Consider the following 21,589-nt stretch of genomic DNA (forward strand, 5'->3'; position numbering starts at 1 on the left):
GAGCAGCAGGGGACGGTCCTTCACCCAAACCTGTCCAGCCTCCACTTCCATGCTTGGGGATTGAGCAGTGACAGTTTGCAACCTTCCTCCCGAGGTCTGTGATGTCATTCTGGCAGCCATGCTTCCCTCCACTAAAACGGTATACGCCTGTAAGTGGAACAAATTTGTGCCATGGTGCACAGCAAAGGTTGTGGATCCCCTTTCTGGCCCTCTTTCCGAGGGCCTGCTGTTCTTTCTCTCTTTGGCCCAGCAGGGCTCTGCGCTGGGCACTGTCAAGGTTTATCTTTCTGCCATCTCCGCCTTTCTTCCTCTTCAACCCTCTCTCTTTAAGTCCCCGTTTGTTACATTTCCTGAAAGGCATTACACACACATTTCCTCCTGTGCCTTTCATAATGCCTCTGTGTGATCTAAATCTGGTCTTGACTTATCTGATGTGTTCTCCCTTTGAGCCCCTTCATAACTGTCCCTTATGTCTTCTCACTCTAAAGACTGCTTTCCTGGTAGCTATCACCTCTGCCAGAAGAGTGAGAGAGCTCCAGGCTCTCTTCCAAACCTCCTTTCCTTTCTGTTCATCCAGATAAGATGGTTTTAAGGACCCGTCCTTTCTTGCCGAAGGTTGTCACGCCCTTCCACATCAGGCAGACCATCACTTTGCCACCTTCTTTCCACCTCCTTTCCACCTCCGCAACTTTCAAGGGAAGAGGAGAGGCTCCACCGTCTGGACCCAAAACGTGCGCTCCCATTCTATCGACAGCGTCCACAACAGTCCCGGGTGGATGATCAGTTCTTTGTTGGCTACGTGGGCACCAAAAAAGGTCAGGCCATGCACAAACTGACCATTTCCCGGTGGGTCGTTTTGTGCATCAAAGCATGTTACTAATTGGCCAAGAAAGAGCCTCCTGTGGGGCTGCGTACCCATTCGACCAGGGCAACTGCAGCCACTACTGCCTTGGAAAACGGCGTTCCCTTGCAGGACATTTGTCAGGCAGCTACGTGGGCTTGCTACACATGTTTACTAAGCATTACTGGCTTGACAGTCAAGTCCGGAGTGACTGTTTCTTTGGCCGTTCTGTTCTTCATGGCTTCGTGGTGTAATTTGGTTCGCAGACCCACCTCCGGGGTTGGTATTGCTGGGGTATGTATTCTAAGGTAAGGAATCTATCACTAATGTGTCTCTTTCAGATGCACAAGTTACTACTTGTGTAACGATATATCTGTAAGACATTAGTCTGCTGTGCGGGGAAAATCACAAAACTCTAATCGGAGACCGTGACACTGCCAAGGCGCCAACCAACTAGTCATACCTCAATCAAGACCATTACCTCTCTCTGTTCTATCGTCAATGGCTGTCAATAACAATGGACAGATGGGTACTGGACGTGATACATCAAGGCCATACCTTAGAATTCATTCAGAAGACCCCGAATCCACCACCTGTCCACAGGAAATCTTTCAGCCATCAAGGCAGAAATGTGATCTCTTATTGTGAAAGGTGCGATAGAGGAAGTTCCACTTCAACAGCGAGGAAAAGGATTTTACTCGCATTTCTTCCGGATGAGGAAAAAGCAGTCTTCCAAATGGAAGCAGGTAATGGACCTGAGAGGCGTGAACAAATTATCGTTTTGTATGCGGTCTCTTCCGGAAATCCCCCTGATGCTACGCAGGCGAGATTACATAGCATTGCTGGATCTTTTAGATGCCTATTTTCATATCCCAATTCACATCAAACGCAGGCAGCTTCAGCGATTCGCGGTGGCAGGGCGTCACTACCGGTTCAAAGTGTTAGCCTTCAGTCTCAAATCCGCGCCAAGGGTTTTCACAAAATGCATGGCGCCAGTAGCAGCGCACTTGAGACAACAAGGCCATCAGATATATCTTTATCCCTACACTCCCTACGGTGCTGCATGGATCTCTTCCATTGTCTAGGCCTACGGATCAACATGGAGAAATCTTCTCTCAATCCATCGCAATCCCTTTAATTCCTAGGAGCCAGGCTCCACACGAAAGAAGCGATAGCATATCCTTTAGAGGAACGCACTCAAAAGATCTTAAGGCTGGCGTCACAATTACAAACCAAAAGATCCACTTCAGTGAGAATCTTCAAATCATTGTTTGAGATGATGTGTTCCTGCATCCCCTTAGTTCCCAATTGCCGGTTGCACATGGGGCCTCTCCAAGAACTTCTAGACTTGCAATGGGTAAAATCTGAAGGGTCTTTCGAGGATCGAATCACCATCACTCCTCAAATACTAGCAGCACTGTCATGGTGGAGGATCAGGAAGCATTTATCGGAAGAGCTACTCTTCGAGCCTCAATGCCCCAGGTATGTCATGACGACACTCATCTCTTCAAGATTGGGGGGCACACCTACAAGACCTCGAAATACAAGGACATTGGACCGCTCAGGAAGCTCCGCTTCATATCAACTTGCTGGAGCTAAAAGCAGTATTCTTGGGATTGCAGGCGTTCCCCAGAATTTACGATTTGCCGGTACTAGTTTGCACGGACAGTATGACTACTATGTTTTATTTGTTAAAACAAGGGGCACAAGCTCAAGAGATTTGGAACTGGCTCCTACTGCACAACATCTCTCTCCAGTCTCATTATGTTCAGGAGTTCACAACACACAGGCAGACATCTTAAGCAGAACAGCCAGTGTTTCCCACGAGTGGGAATTAGCTCAGGATCAGCTACTATAAGTGTTTTGACTATGGGGCACTCCATCTCTGGATCTGTTCGCAAACCAAGACAGCAAAAAATGCAAACACTTCGCAAGCAGGTTCCCTCAAGCAGGATCTGGAGGAAACACTCTGAAGAGCCCTTTCAGAAATTCCTTTAGTACCTTCTGAGACCAAAGATATGGACGATTTGGTGTTCTGCGATATCTTGAAATAGCTGCAAGATGCACTTTGACTGATGCATGCGATAGTCCTGCTTTGGCTAAATGTAAGATGTAAGGAATAATTTGCTCTGGAGAAGCATGAAAAGGATGCAGAGCTTGAGTTGAACACCACTGACAAAATCTCTTCCATTTTGCTGCCTAAGTTTTATTTGTTGAAACTGCCCAGGGTTGAGAGAGGATATCCCGGCATTCCTGCGAAATATTTAAGGAATGAAATTCGTGCTCATGAGGTTCCAGGATGACTAGTTCAACAACGTCAATTGTGGATAGAGAACGTGTCAGTCGTTCATAGAGATTAGGTCTTGAATTAGAGGAACTGTACTCTGAAAGCCACCGACAATTGGAGAAGCTCCGAGAACCAGAACTGTCTCGGCCATGCCGGGGCTATCAGAATTAAATGGCACTGTTCCGATCTCATTTTCCATAACACCCTCGGTATCAGTGGGAACGTGTACGCAAACATTCCTGTCCAGCGTAGATGAAGAGCATTTCATCCAGTTACACACCCGTCAGTCCCATGGCAGCTTAACACGGTCCTAACGCAACTCATGAAGCATCCGTTAGATTCAGTGCACAAAGCTTAATTACAGTTCATCTCTTGGAAAACGGCTTTGCTTCTAGCTCTCACTTCAGCCAGGGGGGTCAGTGAGATACAGGCTTTTTCTATCGCAGACGCATTTCTTACGTTCAAACAGGATAGTAATTCCCAGGTCAAATCCGAAGTTCATTCCCAAAGTTCCCCCTGTTTTTAATCTCCATGAACCCATGGTGTTACCTACATACTTTAAGGATCCCTCTTCTGCAGCGGAACAGTCTCTGCATACACTAGTCATTAAAAGATGCCTAAAATTCTATATTGACAAAACAAAATAGTTTCGAAGGACAAACCAACGGTTTGTAGCCTTTTCTGGGCCTAGAAAAGGCTTAGCTCTGTCCAGATCTAGTTTTTCAAGATGAATTGCTTCTGCCATTTCCTTATGCCATGAGAAAGCTGGAAAACATCTCCTATCCAGAGTTCGCGCTCATTCCACGAGACAGATGGAAACTTCAGCGGCGTTGATCGCGGGAGTATCGCTCCCGGACATTTGCAGGGCAGCAACATGGACAAATGTGCACACCTTTACTAGACACTGCTGTCTATCTAGACACAGCATGGAAATAGGGTACAGTGGTGGGGCAAGCAGCTCTGGGACACCTATTTCAATAAGGTATTTCTTGAATTTTATATTTTGTGCTCCATTTTTCTTGCTACAATGTTGATATATATATATATATATATATATATATATATTATACGCTCCAACATGCACCCTTAACCCGGCACTCCCAGGCGGGTGCCCGAACCCAGTTGTACTATGGAGTAAATTTTCAAAGAATACAATTGAAGGATTTGCACTTTTGTGGTCCGTGCTCTTCGTTTGTGCCCTATGGGAAAGGGATTTGCGAAGTTGAAGAGTTCTACTATATATATATATATATATATATATATATATATATATACTCCAACATGCACCTTTAACCCGGCACTCCCAGGCGGGTGCCCGAACGCGAAGGTGCTTGCCGCGAAATAAATGAGCGCTACCAATTCTGTCAGTTCAAAACAGAAATTCGGGCACAAAGGAGGCATCCATCGACGTTTTATTCAGCAGATGGTATGGAAAACAGACGCGTTTCGGATATAATCCTTCGTCAGTGTTACACCATTTGACAATAAAGCACCATTTTTAAACATTCCCACGTCACTAGGATAACAGCGACGACTGGTTCACCCAGCAGAATGGTTTGAAAAACGTACGCTATCTTAGCACAGTTAATGTCATAATACATACACATATGCGCTGTGTTGAATTCAAAGGTTGGGTATAATTGAGGAACGCAATTTCAATTTTAAGACCATCGATATTGGTAAATATCCACGGACATTGCAAAAATCTCACCGTGTATCGGCACAGGTCCACATATTCGGGGCCAGATGTTAATAAAGTTACTATGAAGATATCTGGGAGAGAGATCTCCACCCAGATATTGTACATCAATCTGCCCCGCAAGTGGACAGCAAAGTATAGCCATGTATCGGCATGACCAGATGTCTGTAGGTATACCAATATGATGAGAAATATTATTCTCATTCCATGCCCCCCACCGATGAACTCACAGTGCATACAAAATTTATAAAAAATTCAAAAATACAAATGGAGCATTGCAACACCATAATGATATCGTTCAATGTGTCGTAACCTTATACTCAAATTACAATACAGCTCATATTCAGTGAAGATCGATCATATACAACTATCCCAGGTGGACTGTTAGTTCCTCACTACTGTTTAACCCATTAGGTGTCTTGGTTTGTAAATCTATGATATAGCGAGATTCTAATCTCCTCAGTCTCTGTAACCTATTCCCCCCTCTGGGGTTTATTGGGACGTGGATATGCCATAGTATTTAAGTAGCTCTCTGTTACTTTGATGTTTCAAGGCAAAATGCCGTGCTACAGGGTAGTTCTCATCCTTATTTACTATGGCCCGTTGATGTTCCAGGATTCTGCGTTATGGACGGTACTCCCTAGGTACTTGAGTTCACAGGGACATACCAGACAATACACCACAAATGGGGTGAGACGGGAGATGAATTTGCTAATCATTTTGGGTTTACTACAACCTGAGATCATGTAACTCAATGGTAATCATCCAAAACTGAGCCTTGTGATCCTTCTTGTTCATGTTATCTCCTACTATGACTTCCTCTTTGTCCTTCAAAAGATCTGCCCATGACTTGGCCTGCACTTTCCTGTAGGCAGATGCAAATAGCCCTTGTTCATAACCTCTGATCCTAAATCTGGCTAAACAGTCAGCTTCTGCCTTCACAAAATCCGAATCATGAGTACAATTCCGTTTGAGTCAGAAGTTCTCCGTTTGGAATACTTCTGATCAGATTTGGGGGGTGACTGCTCTGTGCGTGTAGGTTAGAGTTCCCAGCAGTGGGCTTTCTATAAAGTTCTGTTCCTAAGTCCCCCTCCCTTACGAATACTCTTAGGTCAAGATAATTGACTGCAGTGGTGCTCATCTCGTGTGTAAATTTCAGATTCAAATTATTCTTATTTAAATCATTAATAAACGCCTCAGCCTGACTGGAAGAGCCCTTCCATATCAGGAAGAGGTCGTCGATATATCGACGCCACACGACCACATTTTCCGCCCACCTGGCATGTGCTCCGGCAAGGGACACCTGCTCCTCTCACCAGCCTACGAACAATTTCGCATAGCTGGGGGGGACGCAGTTGCTCATCGCCGTCCCTGAGATTTGTATAAAAAGATCTCCCTGAAACAGAAAAAATTGTTATGCAGACAAAAATGCGTTCAGGCACCCGGGCAATTTACGAAACTCGAGAGGTTATGCGAAAGGGAGATCAGGAAGTGGTGGGAGGCTACCTGCCTCCAGAACTATATGGATGTGGACAGGGTACCCCGAGGTCTTCGGATCTATACGGTACCCGCGTACGAATATCAAGACCCCCAGTTGCTTTAACAATGGGCGGAATACATTGCTGCATCCTGTAATGGGATGCTTGATATCCTGGTCAAATTCGCGTGGAGTGATAGAGCCACCGCTCTCGAGGAAATTGGCATACTTGAACAAGAGATCTCAAAGGATGCCGATATCAGCAAGCTAGAACAACTCAGATAAGAAATGAAAGCACAACTGAAGAAATACGAATTGAAGATTTGTCAGCGCAAACAAGAAAAGTTCGAGAGGGATGAGCGCGATTACGCGCAGGGCAGAATTTTAACTTTTGCCCGTAAATTCGATGGCCCTCGGAAAGAGATGAATAAGAAAAAGCCTATGCAGCCTCCAGCGAGGGTGGAAACCTCGGAGTCCGAAGTCACCGAGGGTGAACAATCAGGAGGAGAAACCGCAACCTCGGCAACTGAGAAAATGAAGACTCCTTTTCATTTGGAGTTCAATTTGATCAGACGAACATGACTCCGGGGTGGCAAAAGCAAACCCCCAGAAAACGATGAAGAACAAGGCGAGGCGGCAGGAAGGGGAAGAGGCAGAGGAAAAGCTGTGCGAGTGACCCGCAGCAACAGGGTCAACAGGTGGTAGAGTTAGAGGATAATCTTACCATCATCAATTTGGCCCTCAATGAGCTCTCACCTGCACAAGAACAAACACTGCAATTACGATTTACGCTCTGCTCTGATGCCAAATTCGAATTCACTCAGACCAGAATCGACTTGTTCAAGTTCACTCGTAAGATGAAATTGCATAAATTCCACATAATGAAACCATCAATCACAGAGGCTAGGAGATTGAAATCTAAATCCTCAACAAAGGACACTGATATTCTTGCCATCAATGATTTAAGTATTGTGGAACTGCTGGAAGACTTACGCACAGAAAATAAATGTGTATGGAAATCACAAGGGGATGTAGCTGTGAGATCAAGAAAAATCGGTATCGATCAGGAGGCAACCACGACTTGTTTTAAGCCACCCTCCCAGTTTAATCCCCGCCTACCCTATAATGCCATCGACACATTTTCAGATGCAGTCCTAAAAGATCTGAGCAGACTAAGACACAGTAAGAAGGGCAGGTTGCCTCAACATCAGAACCTAACAAAGGAACATAAGAACATCCTGAGTGTCCTCAGTAAGGATGAGTGTCATCTGCAAACCCTCAGACAAAGGGGGAAACATCGTCCTCCTAACGAGAGAACAATATTGCCGCGAATCTCTGCGACAACTGAATGATGGTAGATATTATGAAAGGACAACGAAAGAACAATATCTTGAAAGGATTTCTTCCTATCATGATTTGATCAATAAATGGAGAACTCCTTCCATGCTCGAAACAGATGAATTCTTGTTTTTGAAAAACTATGAACCTATGATTCGACCTTCTATCAACTTCCCAAAGTGCACAAAAGTCTAGTCGACCCGCCTGGAAGGCCCATTGTATCATCGAAAGGAGGACTGACTGAAAATCTCTCAAGATATATAGATTCATTCCTCTTCCAGATGGTTATTGAACTTGACTCTTACGTCAAAGACACTAAAGACTTTATTGTCCAAATAAATAGTATTGGCTGGGATCCTGCATTTATATTGATTACTCTTGACATCACGAGTCTATATACTTGCATAAATCACTCACAAGGCATCCAAGCCATAAGCTATTTCCTGAAAAAGAGATCACTTAAATTTGCAGAAGATAACATGTTACTGGAGTTGATCAATTTTTGTCTGCATAACAATATTTTCCTGTTTCAGGTAGATCTGTTTAGAAAAATCTCATGGATGGCGATGGGCACCCGCTTCGCCCCCAGCTATGCAAACTTGTTCGTAGGCTGGTGGGAGGAGCAGGTGGCCCTTGTCGGAGCACATGCCAGATGGGCGGAAAATGTGGTCGTGTGGCGTCGATATATCGACGACCTCTTCCTGATATGGAAGGGCTCTTCCAGTCAGGCTGAGGAGTTTATTAATGATTTAAATAAGAATAATTTGAATCTGGAATTTACACACGAGATGAGCACCACTGCAGTCAATTATCTTGACCTAAGAGTATTCGTAAGGGAGGGGGCCTTGGGATAAGAACTTTATAGAAAGCCCACTGCTGGGAACTCTACCCTTCAGGCACAGAGCAGTCACCCCTGAAATCTGACCAAAAGTATTCCATACGGAGAACTTCTCCGACTCAAACGGAATTCTACTCATGATTCGGATTTTGAGAAGGCAGCAGCTGACTGTTTAGCCAGATTTAAGATCAAAGGTTATGAACAAGGGCTATTGGCATCTGCCTACAGGAAAGTGCAGGCCAAGTCACGGGCAGATCTTTTGAAGGACAAAGAGGAAGTCTTAGTAGGAGATAACATGAACAAGAAGGATCACAAGGCTCAGTTTCGGATGATTACCGGCTACTCTGGGGATGCACACAATGGGAGATGCATCCTCAAACGCAACTGGCATATCCTGCAGACTGACCCTGTAATAGGTAAGGATGTCCCGGAATCACCATTGATGACTTTTCGTAAATCGAAGTCTTTGAAAGACATCCTTGTACAGAGTCATCTGCCACCTGTGGCGCCTAGAACAGGAAACCCTTAAGGATATGAGGGGCTTTTTCCCTTGTGGGAAATGTAAGGCCTGCGCCACGAGCAAAAGATTGAGTTACATGATCCCAGGTTGTAAATGTAATGTAAATGTAGGTGTACTTATATATAGCGCAAACCTGTCACCCAAAGGGCATCCTGGCGCTTGCTTAGGGAACCCGTCCTGGTATTCCCCTGTGAGTAACCCCGGCAGGGTGTCCACAAGGTGAAAGCCAGGCATCCCGCCGCGAGGGGCCGTAGTGGAGATTAAGCAAGCTATTGCCCAGAGTTGCAGAGTGTGACCCCGTGATTCGAGTAGGCACCGGAGCGAGAATTGTCGAGTCCGTGGAATTTTGAGCCCGAGACCCGCCGAGGCGGGGAATCGAACCCTGGTCCACGGTCGATTTCAGCTTCCGGGTCTGCCGCCTCTAACCACTGAGCCACGCTTGTAGTAAATCCAAAATGATTAGCAAATTCATCTCCTGTCTCACCCCATTTGTGGTGTATTGCCTGGTATGTCCCTGTGGACTCAAGTACATAGGGAGTACCGTCCACAACATAAAGGTCAGAATCCTAGAACATCAACGGGCCATAGTAAATAAGGATGAGAACTACCCCGTAGCACGGCATTTTGCCTTGAAACATCAAAGTAACAGAGAGCTACTTAAATACTTTGCCAGTGACCACGTCCCAATAAACCCCAGAGGGGGAATAGGTTACAGGGACTGAGGAGATTAGAAACTCGCTATATCATAGATTTACAAACCAAGACACCTAATGGGTTAAACAGTAGTGAGGAACTAACAGTCCACCTGGGATAGTTGTATATGATCGATCTTCACTGAATATGAGCTGTATTGTAATTTGTGTATAAGGTTACACGACACATTGAACGATATCATTATGGTGTTGCAATGCTCCATTTGTATTTTTGAATTTTTTTATAAATTTTGTATGCACTGTGAGTTCATCGGTGGGGGGCATGGAATGAGAATAATATTATTTCTCATCATATTGGTATACCTACGGACATCTGGTCATGCCGATACACGGCTATACTTTGCTGTCCACTTGCGGGGCAGATAGATGTACAATATCTGGGTGGAGATCTCTCTGCCAGATATCTTCATAGTAACTTTATTAACATCTGGCCCCGAATATGTGGACCTGTGCCGATACACGGCGAGATTTTTGCAATGTCCGTGGATATTTACCAATATCGATGGTCTTAAAATTGAAATTGCGTTCCTCAATTATACCCAACCTTTGAATTCAACACAGCGCATATGTGTATGTATTATGACATTAACTGTGCTAAGATAGCGTACGTTTTTCAAACCATTCTGCTGGGTGAACCAGTCGTCGCTGTTATCCTAGTGACGTGGGAATGTTTAAAAATGGTGCTTTATTGTCAAATGGTGTAACACTGACGAAGGATTATATCCGAAACGCGTCTGTTTTCCATACCATCTGCTGAATAAAACGTCGATGGATGCCTCCTTTGTGCCCGAATTTCTGTTTTGAACTGACAGAATTGGTAGCGCTCATTTATTTCGCGGCAAGCACCTTCGCGTTCGGGCACCCGCCTGGGAGTGCCGGGTTAAAGGTGCATGTTGGAGCATATATATATATATATATATATATATATATATATATATATATATATATATATATATATATATATATATATATATATATATATATATATATATATATATATATATATATATATATATATATATATATATATATATATAGTAGAACTCTTCAACTTCGCAAATCCCTTTCCCATAGGGCACAAACGAAGAGCACGGACCACAAAAGTGCAAATCCTTCAATTGTATTCTTTGAAAATTTACTCCATAGTACAACTGGGTTCGGGCACCCGCCTGGGAGTGCCGGGTTAAGGGTGCATGTTGGAGCGTATAATATATATATATATATAGCAACATTGTAGCAAGAAAAATGGAGCACAAAATTCAAGAAATACCTTATTGAAATAGGTGTCCCAGAGCTGCTTGCCCCACCACTGTACCCTATTTCCATGCTGTGTCTAGATAGACAGCAGTGTCTAGTAAAGGTGTGCACATTTGTCCATGTTGCTGCCCTGCAAATGTCCGGGAGCAATACTCCCGCGATCAACGCCGCTGAAGTTTCCATCTGTCTCGTGGAATGAGCGCGAACTCTGGATAGATGTTTTCCAGCTTTCTCATGGCATAAGGAAATGGCAGAAGCAATTCATCTTGAAAAACTAGATCTGGACAGAGCTAAGCCTTTTCTAGGCCCAGAAAAGGCTACAAACCGTTGGTTTGTCGCTCCTCAGAGGCGGATGAGGGGGACAGGGGCTGTGCCCCTGCGGCTCCCCCTGAGCCTGCGAGTCCTGCGACCTACCCGCCATATCAGGGTCCGTTGGCAACTCCCGAACAGATGCAAGAGTTTCTTGCAGCCACGGACTGCCTTTTCAGGCCTCGGGCTCCCGCCTTTTGGACCTGCGTCCAGATCCTGGTGGCCCGGCAGTACCACCTCCGGCCCTTGACTCCGACCCCAGCGCCGCTACGTGACTCCGTCACAGGCGCCGCACTAGGTGCCGTTTATCCCGCCCCTGCCCCGGTTCTTGGACCATTTAGTTCCGGCTTTGGATCCACATTGGGACGCGGTTCTGGCACGAGCCCAGCCAGAGCAGTTTCTGGCGCTGCTCCCGGCACACTTACCCCCTTTTTACCACCTCTCTGGCCTTGCTGGCGCCTTCTACCCTGGAGCCGGCCGAGGACCGGGACAGCTCCGAGGACCCTCTTGCGCGGCAGTGTGACTCAGAGCAGGATTGGGTAGATGACCTTCAAGATGCGGGCGAACTTGATGTGTCTTTCGACCCGGTGTTTGCTTCCCCTCCACCTACAATGGAGGAGGGTGCTTCTTACACTATGGTGCTGCGTCGGGCTGTGGTGGCTATCCATCTCGACCTCCCTACGGTGGCCCTTAAGACCAACCTCCTTTCGGAGTTGCTCCAGACGGCGTCTACGTTGTCAGAGCTGCTGCCCCCTCTTCAATGAGGCCCTTACCGAAGTCCTCTTGAATACTTGGTCGCGGACGGCCTCTGAAGCACCGGTGGATAAGAACATCGCTAGGCGTCATCGCCTGGCGCTGGGTGATCTGGTCTTCTTGACCACTCACCCCACGCCTGAGAGCCTGGTCATTCAGGCCTCGACGTAGCAGAGTGCCTTTCCCACGGCTCCGCTGGATAAGGGCTCTAAGCGGCTGGACCAATGTGGTAAGAAGTTATTCTCCTCAGCCAGTTTGGGTTTGTGGTCTGTTAACACCGCCTGCTTATTGGGCCGCTACTCTCACGCGGTGTAGGATTTGGTGGGCGAGGTCTTGCCTCAATGTTCTGAGGAGGTCCACGCTGTCCTTTCCCAAGCGATTGCAGAGGGCAAGGATGCAGCGAAGTTTGCCATCAGGTGTGGTCTGGACACTGCTGATTCCTTAGGCAGAGTGATTTCCATGATGGTGGCGTTGCGGCGCCATGCCTGGTTGCTGTCTACTGAGTTCTCGCTCTATGTCCAGGGCTTGCTCATGGACATGCCCTTTGATGGCTCCCGCCTCTTTGGCGACAAGGCTGACAATGCCCTGGAGCACTTTAAAGACTCACGGGCCATGGCCAAGTCTTTGGGTCTTTCTGCAAAGAACTCTGCCACGCCTGGGTTTCGTTCCTTTCGTGGCCAGGGCAAAAGCACACAAGCACGCTCCTCCACAAAACCTGTGCAGTCCTCAGCCTCAGCGCGGCCGCGGTTGTCGCTTCCACAGGGGCGGGTCTGTTAACCAGCGGGCGGGTCAGTCTACTTCCACTCCCGTTGGTTCCACCTCTAAACCTTCCTAATCCAAGCTTCGGGGAGCACCCCAAGCCGGTGGGTGGCAGGGTCCGCCACCACTTACACCACTGGTGAAAAATTACATTGGACAAGTGGGTGCTGCAGATAATCCACCACGGTTACTCGTTCCCCTTTCTGTCCTCCCCTCCTGCTATGCCACCTCAATACCACCGCATGTCGGGGAATCATTTGGCTCTTCTCAGTCAGGATGTCACAGCCCTCCTGGCCAAGGGGGCCATCAAGTGCATTCCCATCAGGAAGTAGGGAGTGGTTGTTGTTCCCACTACTTTCTGGTCCCCAAGAAGGACAAGGTGGGCTTGCGCCCCATCTTGGGCCTCCGGTATGTCAAGCGCGTCCTCCAGAAGAAGTTCAAGATGCTGACTCTGGCTTAGTGGCAGATCCCTCTCCTTTTCCCAACCGGAGTACACCGTGGTGATGGATGCGCCCCTCCTGGGATGGAAGGACACATGGGAGAGGCAGAGGTGAAAGGCCTCTGGTCTGCGGCGGAGTCCCGGCTCCATATCAACCTTCTGGAGCTGCGGGGCGATTTGGCTTGCACTGAAGGCATTCCTTCCCTCTGTCGGGAGAAGTGTAGTGCAGGTGTTAACGGACAACATCACCGCCATGTGGTAGTGCAACAAATAGGGCTGGTTGGGGGTTGTGGCCCCTCCGTCAGGAGGGTCTGCACCTCTGGAAATGGCTGGAACATCCAGGCATTCCCTTGGTGGTTCAACACCTGGTAGGTTCTCTGAATGCCAGAGTGGACGAACTCAGCCGCCGGTGCATGGTGGATCACGAATGCCGTCTCAACTCTGATGTAGCGCAAGGTCTCTTTCTGCAGTGGGGAGAGCCTTGGTTAGATCTGTTCGCCACCGAAGAGAACGCGCAATGTCATTGTGGGAGGGTAGGTTTCATAAACAGGCGTGGAGGCTGAATTAGGGGTTTAACAAAAAGTGGCTTATTGATAATAGGAGGGTTGGCAGATTGATGGAATGAGGGTCCTTGGTGGTCTTCTTCTGAGGACTCCTGAGAGCTGGAGGGGGTTGATATGGGCAATGGTGTTGTCTTGCTTTCTGGTTCCTCTGGACCGGGATGGTTTCCCCGGAGGCTCATAGGAGGATAAAAAGAAATAAGGGAACCGTAAGAAAGAGGTTCTGATATTATTGGGGTTAATTCTCCCTTCACCACACCTTGGGGGGCTCTCCCTTTTTCAGCCCTTCTCTCTTCGGCTTTTCCGGGGTTTAGAAGACTGCCACTCCCTTTCTGTGTCTTTGGAAAAAGGGGCAGATGCTAACCACTCGTCTTTCGCCGAAGAGGAATCCTGTAACAACTGAGGTAGTTTAGCGTAATCATTGCCTAGAATCGCTTGTTTGGGTATACGGGGTATCAGTCCCACAGTTAAAGATGTTCCTGAATCCTGAGGGTGTTGTATGAGTACCCTAGCAGTGGGATATGGTTTGGTGTCACCATGTACACATTTGATAGCCACCATTCCCTCTATGGGACCTATGCTATTGCCAAGGTCTTGGGGTCTGACTACACTGTGCAAACATCCAGTGTCAGCTAAAGCAGTAACAGGTTGTCCATTTACGGAGACGGTACATTTATAAGGGGGTAGTTTCCTTTCTGGGGGAGAACAGTATTAGTTGCGGGCCATCCCCATTTCCATGGGCTCCTCTTTTTGTGGACAGAACCTAGCTATATGCCCCTTCCCGCCAATTTGGAAACACTGCGGTCCTGTTGTAGGAGGTCGAATAAACGGGATACTAGGCAAAGGGGCACTGGGAACTAGAGCAAGAGGTTCGGATTTCTTGATTAATGGGGGTCTGGATGGTCGATGGTAAATCTTAGCCATGATTCCGTCCTTATCAGTAGTTGCCGGTTTAAGCCAACGAATCTGCCATGTCCTTCACCCTGAAGTATAAGGCGCGAGGAGTCTCCTGGGGTCCTTCCTTCATTTTTCTTAGCTTTACTCTGTCGCATCTATTCCTAATCTTTCCAAAATGCATTATTTTTATCTCTGCATAGGGGACCACCCCTTGAAGGGTGGCTGCCTGGTATGCTGCTTGTAAATCCCCAGACAGAAGAGGTCCCAGAAATTGGCCCCATTTGTCAGCGGGCCATGAGGCTGCAGTCGCCTTTTGCACAAAGTTACTAAAAAAGAAATCTGGATCCTCCCCAGCTACATATCGCAGCAGCACTACAGATGGCAAGGTGGTGGGGCCTCGCTGTTGACCTAGGGCTTCAGTGAGTCTGCCCTTGTCCTGTAAGTACCTGTTGCAGCTTGCCTCGATCTTCCTCTACCGCAATCAAAAAACCTTCCATGACTTTACCCAAGTGTTTCTGGTTTTCAGCCATCTTCGCTAGGGCCGCCTCCATTTCGCCTTTATATCCCACTTCTGACACCACTTGTGGGAGGGCGGGTTTGATAAATAGGCGTGGAGGCTGAATTAGGGGTTTAACAAAAAGTGGTTTATTGATGGAATGAGGGTCCTTGGTGGTCTTCTTCTTCTTCTGAGGACTCCTGTGAGCTGGAGGGGATTGATATGGGCAATGGTGTTGTCTTGCTTTCTGGTTCCTCTGGATCGGGATGGTTTCCCCGGAGGCTCATAGGAGGACAAAAAGAAATAAGGGAACCGTAAGAAAGAGGTTCTGATAATATTGGGGTTGATACTCCCTTCACCACACCTTGGTGTTCTATTTATCTGGTTAGTGCCCCGTATAGATCAGAAGAATATGCGCAGAGCCAAGGAAAAACGAGGGTAGGATGAGAGGGTAATGGGGTATTTTAAGTGCCAAGGATATAAGAAAATGAAAGGTGCACAACTCTTAAATCAGAGGTCAATTACTCTGTGTTCTTTGTCATAGAGTGGCGTGTATCTCAGCAAGAGGAGTCACAGTAGCATTTAACACCCTCCTGTTCACTCCCTTTCTCCCCCTTGTACTCCCTCCTGCTTCTTCCCTCCCCCTCTCAGCAACCCCGAGTCGTAAGTACTCACCGGCTCCGCCGTAACTCTCCTGAGTTACGGCCGCTCCTCAGCATCCTCCGGACACCACCAGTCCTCGTACCCGCTTTCCTCGCCTTCTTCTGGGTTCTCGGGTGCTCTGGCTTCCGGTAGGTCGGGTCCCGCGTCTTCTCTCTCGGGTCCCGCGTCTTCTCTGCTTCTCTCAGGTCCCGCGTCTTCTCTGCTTCTCTCGGTTCCCGGGTCTTCTCTGCTTCTTTCGGGTCCCGCGTCTTCTCGCTCGTCGACTCCACCTCGGCGTCTTCCTCCTTCTGCCCAAATGCGTTCCACGCCGCCTTTTTCAACCCACCTGTCTCTTATTGGTCAATGGTTTTCTCTTCCGGTTTGCGGAGGCGGTGCTTCCGGGTTGTGTCTGTCGACGCGCTCCTGTGGAAATAGATGAGAGGCGTATGGATGGTGTCGCAGAGGCAGCACCCGCAATTGTGGCCCCCCCCTTGATGCTGGTCCGGTAAGCGTCCTTCCCCTCACTGAATCCTCCTCAGTCAACAATTCTGCGCGTTGGAATTGACTGAAGACGATCAGGCGCGACCAGGCCCAAGTGATTCTTGTGGCTCCGGACTGGGCTCGAAGAGTATGGTATCCCGAGTGACTCAGTATGAGCATCGATCTTCAGATCAGTCTGCCTCTTCGGTAGGGTCTTCGCTCGCAGCAGCCGGGGACGGTCCTCCACCCAAACATGTCCAGTCTCCACCTCCATGCGTGGAAATTGAGCGGCGACAGTTGACACCTCACGATCTTCCTCCCGAAGTCTGTGATGTCATTCTGGCAGCCAGGCGTCCCTCCACCAAAACGGTATACGCCTGCAGGTGGAACAGGTTTGTGGCATGGTGCACAGCAAAGGGTGTGAATCCCCTTTCTGCCCCATTTTAGGAGGTTCTTCTGTTCCTTCTCTCTTTGGCTCAACAGGGCTCTGCTCTGGGCACTATCAAAGGTTATCTTTCGGCCATCTCTGCCTTTCTACGGCTTCCAGATCAGCCTTCTCTTTTTAAGTCCCTGGTTGTTAACCGCTTTCTTAAGGGCATTACGCATACGTTTCCACCCGTACCCTTCATAATACCTCAGTGGAACTTGAATCTTGTCTTGACTTTTCTGATGTGTTCTCCCTTTGAGCCCCTTCATTACTGTCCCTTACGTCTTCTCACTTTAAAGACGGCTTTCCTGGTTGCTATCACCTCTGCCAGAAGAGTGAGTGAGCTCCAGGCCCTTTCTTCCAAACCTCCTTTCCTTTCTGTTCACCCAGACAAGGTGGTTTTAAGGATCCGCTCTTCTTTTCTGCCAAAGGTTGTCACGCCCTTCCACATCGGGCAGACCATCACTTTGCCCTTCTTCTTTCTGCCTCCGCATCCTTCATGGGAAGAGGAAGGCTCCACCATCTCATGTCATACATTCACCCCAGTACAGAGATCTGGGCCTAAATCAATCTTTTTTTTTTTTTTGCTCGCCATTCCAGTTTGGACCCAGCCATGTGCAAATCAGTCTTGACCCTGCGCCCAATGGGAACAGTCCAGCCCGAACTGCCAGGCCAGGTCCTCCCTGGACTGGAAACAAGCATCCTAGGACAGGTTTTGGGGTTTCACCCCTCTTCAGCAAGGATAGCTTAATTCACGTGGCATGGAGAGCACGGGACTCACGTCTGAGCATACCCATCCCACTCGGGGTGACAAATGCAAAAGGAACTGAGGGACAGAATGCAGAAGAATGTCATACATTCACCCCAGTACAGAGATCTGGGCCTAAATCCATTGTATTTTTTGCTCACTTTGCCATTCCAGTTTGGACCCTGCCATATGCAAATCAGTCTTGACCCTGCGCCTAATGGGAAGAGTCCCTGGTCTTGCAGTGACCCTCTGGGTCCCATACTGTATGTTGTGTCTGCCAGGGCACTCCTCTGTGTATCTGAATCACTATCCTGCGGGAGTAGTTGGAGTAGCTAGCTGTGTGCACCTCGCTCAATCTATTGGTGGTTAACCGAGAGCGAGCTGTTGCCCTGAGGTGGGTCTCTTGCAGGAGACAGATATCTACCCCATGTCTGGCCAAGTAGGACTGTACCAGTCATGCCTTTCGGTGGTCTTTCAGACCACGCACTTTCCAGGTGAGGCAGGAGAGTTTGGACATTTAAATGCCCTTTTTAGCAATGGAATATGAGTGTGTGGGGTCTTAGTCTCGGCATCTACCTTGTCCCCCTACCGGGGGCCGATGTTTCCAACAAGGAGTTGCCATAGTGTATGAGCCTCAGGTGCGGACAGTGTGCTGTACCCGTCATTGGATGATGTAGTGTTCTTGGGTCTAGCTCAGACTGCAACAAACGATAACAAATAAGTTCCCTCCCGTCCCACCCACACCAACCCCCCAATCAGGTTGTGCATCCCATACTGAACAACTTATTCACATGAAGGCCCTCGAAACACAGGGCAACAGGGAATCATCCCGGAGGGGCGTGGGCTCGCCTGCATACTGCACTGTCACGTAGTAACAGGATGGCTGAGCATTTTTTCAAAAACACTGGCAAGAAACAAAATTATGTATTTGCAAAGCGCTAACTACTCACCCTTACGGGTCTCAAGGCGCTGGGGCCGTCGTAATAATTAAGTGAGTTATTGCCCAGAGCCACTCGGTGCTGAGCTGCCGCTGGAGCTGGGGATCGAACAGTGAGCCCTGTGCTCCGAAGTCAACTGTCCTGGCCGCTGCACCACACCTCTCCAAGCAGGCAAGAAAATTATGATCTAATCGGACAATGAGCCCCCAAGGCACAGGACAATGGGGAGCGTATTCAAGCATACATGTGGCTTCAAGTTACACAGCATGCCCACAGAATGGATTCGCACCCTACAGGCATTAGTCATTATCGCTTAGCTGGTTGCTTGGGGAGGAAGAGGTCTCCCTGTCTCGGCTGTGTTGCTTCTTGGTGTTTTGCTTGCCGTATTTCAGAGCGGCGCTTCCTTCAGTGAAGATTAGGGGTTTACCCTCAGTTTGCACTCTGAGCTTTGCGGGGTACAGAATTGCGTATTTCGTGCCCGTCTGCTGGAGCAGTTTCTTGGCTGGAATAAATTCCCTGCGTGCAGATTGGACGCCCTGGGTGAAGTCCGGGTAGAACGCAATGCTGTTGCCCTGGTGGTGAATGTCCCCTTTCTCTCTGGCCATCTGCAAAACGCTATCTCTGTCTCTATAGTTTAATAATCTGGCCAGAATTGGGCATGGTGGAGCGCTGCGGGGGGTGGGGGCTAGGTTTCAGAGTGCTGTGGGCACGTTCCACTAGAAACATTGGAGACCGTTCCATATCAAACAGTTCTTTTAACAGCCCCTCCACTAAGTGCTCCATATTATTGATGCTTGTGGACTCTGGAATGCCAGTTATGCGTATATTGTTCCTTCTAGACCTCTCTTCAAGGTCTTTTTTGCGTGCCTTGATGACCTCCAGCACCTTGTCCATTCGTAGCAGGCGCCCCTGTGTCTCCTCCTGACGGTCGTCCAAGCCCGATACCCTTGTTTCCAGCTTGTCGATTACAGTTTCAGGTTTGTCCACTTTCTGGGAGACCTTATCCATCCTCCGTGCCAGAGAGTCAAGCTTGGAATCTATTGCTCGCAAGCTGCCCCTCACCTCCCGCATCATAGCTCTGATATCATCTTGTTCTGAGTCTAGCTGTGTTTCGGGTACCATCGTTATTGGTGTAGATTCGGAGTCCTGTAAGCGCGTGGCGTGTTTCTCAAAGGAGATTTTGACTTGTCTGTTATCCGCTTTCCCCATGGTGGTTCCCCAGCGCCGACGCTTCACCCCAGTACGCAGAGATGGCGACCCCAACCCCCGAGACCGCCCCTAGGGTACGCTGGGGGGGACGCCAAGGTGGTATGCGATACAGGAGTCAACACTGCTTGCACTAGTCGCACCACTGGTTTTGAGTAAGCAGCCCCTGGCGCAATCCAAAGGAATTTGCTTCCCGCATCTCCAGAGCAGGCCAAGCTCATGGGGCATCAACACTTGGGTCGAGTGGTGTATCAGTTCAGTATGCCAACGCCCAGGTTAGTCCCAGTGCTTATGTGCAGGTCTCGGGCGCATTTGAATTTGTCTGACCCCGCAGATAATGCAGCACCTCCCGCCTCCTGTTAATGGAAATGCCCAATTCAGTGTCTGGCTAATTCTGCTTGCCAGGCGAGGACACCAGCAGCGATGCGCACACTCGCAATCCGTGGCCTGCAGCGGGGTGCGCGTGGTGATAAATACGCAGATTTGCCAACCCTCAATGGCCTTCAGCGCGCACGCCACTTCATGCGTGGGGGTCGATGCTGGGTGCAAGCTATGTCGGAGGCTGCCCCAGAGTGGCAGGACCTTCAATCTCACCTTCCAGCTCAGGCAAAGCAGGCAGTAGGGGTGCGGTCACAGATGCCACAATTCATACACGCGACCTCCCCAGCATGTCAGCTTCAATGAAATTTGCAGCGCGCATTGTCCCCGCACCACCTTTTCACTTACAGTTGTGCTGCCGTATCTTCAGGATTTCTGGGGGTGGGGGAGGAGGGGGGAAATCCTCACCCTGGTCACAGGACGCCGCTTAAGGCCGGCAGTCGGCGAGTTCCAAAGGCCCAGCGGACTGCGCCCGGCCATGTAATTCCCGGGCAGAGGCGTCTCCCCCGCCCCCCACTCACGGGATCGCAGCTCTCAGCGGGCACAGCAGCAGGAGTCAGCAGGATGTTGGTCGCGTTGCTGCGCTGCCTCTCCGCAGGGCAGCCCCAGCAGCTCCGCCGCAGGTAGGGAGCAGCCGGTCCTCTGGCTCAGCGAGGGGTTTAACAGCTGGGCCTCCACCTTGCGTGCGGTCATGACGCCACTCCCTGGTCTTGCAGTACACAAGACCTCCGCTGCAGAAGGGCCCCCCCTCACCCCTCTGCTTCATTGTTTTCTTTCTGGTCACCGGCCCTCTCACTCCCGCTGAGGCAGCTCCCATTATTTGCCCACACACTCCCCACTCTTTGTGGCTCGGAGGGGTGGGGGGGGGGGTGGGGGGGAGGGAGGACTGCTGATGCCAGGAGCCTTACTTTTTTTTTGGGCAGGGTCGCTCGGTCCGTCTCCCCTCCCACGACTTCTGCAGGCCGGACCAGGCTGCAATTTCACCGCGTCGGCTCTGCGCTTCCAAGTCATGGCAGATTACTCAGCAGGAGTTATTGCTGGAGGTACGCATTTGAGTCGGTAGGAAGATGTTGGATAAATGCCGGATAATGTGCTCGGCCGGCAGAGCTACTCCACTAAGCGGCCATCTGACGGCTCGGCCACGCCCCTTAAGGCCATCTTTCTAAGGGCAACGCAAAAGCTCTTGCTGTATGTTCGAAATTCGTCAGAAAGGCATCAAGGTTGTCGCCGGGTAACGGTTTTTTGTAAGGTCACCATCAGGGCGTTGGGTGGGATTGATTTGTATGTTGTCGAGCCTGTGGTCGCTTGTACTTGTTCCTGAGCCAACTTAGCCAGTTGGACTGTCTGGGTTTTCAGTGTCTCGAAGCAACTCTTGGTCAGCCTGGCCTTAAGTCATTTGGCGTTCCAAAGCCCACTTGAACTTTCGTTGTCCTTGTACAAGATGTTCCATTAAGGCTTCCATTTTTTTTTCAATGGTAGTTTTCCCGTATTCTCCACCAAATGTGACAATTTGTTGAAAATCAGTGCCAAAAGACCACTCAGAGTGGTCTTACTGTGAGTTTTAACTCCATTATTTAGGTGTATACA

The 21,589-nt window shown here is 48.9% G+C and overlaps 1 protein-coding gene across 13 annotated transcripts in view; it reads left to right on the forward strand.

Moving 5' to 3' along the window:
- Positions 1–21,589, forward strand: part of TDRD6 (tudor domain containing 6) — a 2,679,339-nt gene that overhangs the window by 1,557,707 nt on the left and 1,100,043 nt on the right. The gene's annotated exons all lie outside the window — the stretch shown is intronic.

Source organism: Lissotriton helveticus, chromosome 6, assembly GCF_964261635.1.
Source record: "Lissotriton helveticus chromosome 6, aLisHel1.1, whole genome shotgun sequence".
In the NCBI taxonomy this organism is placed as follows: domain Eukaryota; kingdom Metazoa; phylum Chordata; class Amphibia; order Caudata; family Salamandridae; genus Lissotriton; species Lissotriton helveticus.